Here is a 1,849-nt window from a genome sequence, read left to right as displayed (position 1 = left end):
CCCGACCTGGCCAGCGTGTCGTCCAGCGGGAGGCGGGTCGGTGTGTTGAGCCGCGTCACGCCCTCGCCGTGGCCGAGAAGGCCTGGTAATGCCTCATCGTCCTCCTCCTCCTCCTCCTCCTCGCCCTCCGTTGCCGCTGAGCCGCACGACGAGAGCCGCCCCTCGCCGTCGATGAAGACGCTGTGCCGAATGCCTCCCGCCGTGCCCGGTGCGGGTGGAGACCTGGTTGCTGTTTCCAGCCCGACGTCCCATAGATCACACCGAGGGGCGACACGCATGCCGACGTTAATGCATCAAGTTTCGTTATGTCGAGGGTTTGTAATTCGTGTGTCGTGTCGTCTCACTCTGCGTCGGCCTGCGACAGACGGTCTACGGTCACGCACGCTGGTCCTCGACCTTCTTGGGCAGTTGCTGTCTCTGCGTGTCGCCGTGGCCCAGCTGGCCATCCTGTCCATCGCCCCAGCTCCAGATAGCGCCATCAGCGGTGGGCGCGAGGCTATGCATAACTCCAGCCGACACAGCGACGACGCGCCGCGCCGTCAAGGCCTCGACCTTCTTCGGCAGCAGCTGGCTCTGCTCGTCGCCGTGGCCCAACTTGCCACCGCCTCCAGCGCCCCAGCTCCAGACAGCTCCGTCGGCGGTGAGGGCGAGGCTGTGCGCAAATCCAGCCGACACAGCGAGGACGCGCTGCCCCGCCATCGCCTCGATCTTCATTGGCAGCAGCTGGCCCTGCTGGTCGCCGTGGCCCAACCTGCCACAGGCTCCCCAGCCCCAGCTCCAGACGGAGCCGTCGGCGGTGATCGCGAGACTGTGCAAGTTTCCAGCCGACACAGCGATGACGCGCTGGCCAGCGAAGGCCTCGACCTTCTTCGGCTCCAGCTGGTTCTGCTGCTGCTGGCCGTGGCCCAACTTGCCAAAGGTTCCACGGCCCCAGCTCCAGACGCTGCCGTCGGCGGTGATGGCGAGGCTGTGCGCAAATCCAGCCGACACAGCGAGGACGCGCTGGCCAGCCATCGCCTCGATCTTCATGGGCAGCAGCTGGTCCTGCTGGTCGCCGTGGCCCAGCCTGCCCGAGTAGCCATAGCCCCAGCTCCAGACGGCGCCGTCGGCGGTGAGAGCAAGGCTGTAACCATCTCCAGCCGACACAGCAACGACGCGCTGGCCCGCCAAAGCCTCGATCTTCTTGGGCAGCAGCTGGTTCTGCAGGTCGCCGTGGCCCAACTGTCCCAAGCTTCCACCGCCCCAGCTCCAGACAGCGCCGTCGGCGGTGAGGGCGAGGCTGTGGCCAGCTCCAGCCGACACGCTCACGGCGCGCTCGCCGCCCAGCGTCGAGGGGAGGCGGGTCGGCGTGTTGAGCCGCGTCACGCCCTCGCCGTGGCCGAGGAGCCCTGAGAATTCCTCCACTTCGTCCTCCTCGTCCTCCTCCTCCTCCTCGCCCTCCTCCACCTCCTTGCCGCACGACGAGAGCCGCCCCTCGCCGTCGATGAAGAGGCTGTGCCGATTGCCTGCGGCCGCCCTCGCCGGCGGGTTGGACTCGCACAGCAACGCAGCGGAGCACAGCCACCGCACGGTACAGCTCTCGCCCTCTGGCAGCGCCGGCAGCTCGAAGCCGCGCTCTTGCGCCCGCAAGCGGATGCCCTCCAGCGCCAGCGAGGCGTGGAAGAGGAGGGAGACGGCCGCGACGCGAGCGATGTCGACGGCCTCGCAGCGAGAGACGACGCGCACGAGGAGGTCCGTGGGGAGGTCGAGGAGGTGGGTGGGCGGCGGCGTGTTCGGCGAGGGATCGGCGGTGGCGGCGGCGGCTAGGCGGCGCGAGCGGCCCCGCGGTGCAGACATCGCGAGGAAAAGA

This window comes from Emiliania huxleyi (genome assembly GCF_000372725.1).
Source record: "Emiliania huxleyi CCMP1516 unplaced genomic scaffold EMIHUscaffold_397, whole genome shotgun sequence".
Classification (NCBI taxonomy): domain Eukaryota; phylum Haptophyta; order Isochrysidales; family Noelaerhabdaceae; genus Emiliania; species Emiliania huxleyi.
This window is presented reverse-complemented; position numbering follows the sequence as displayed.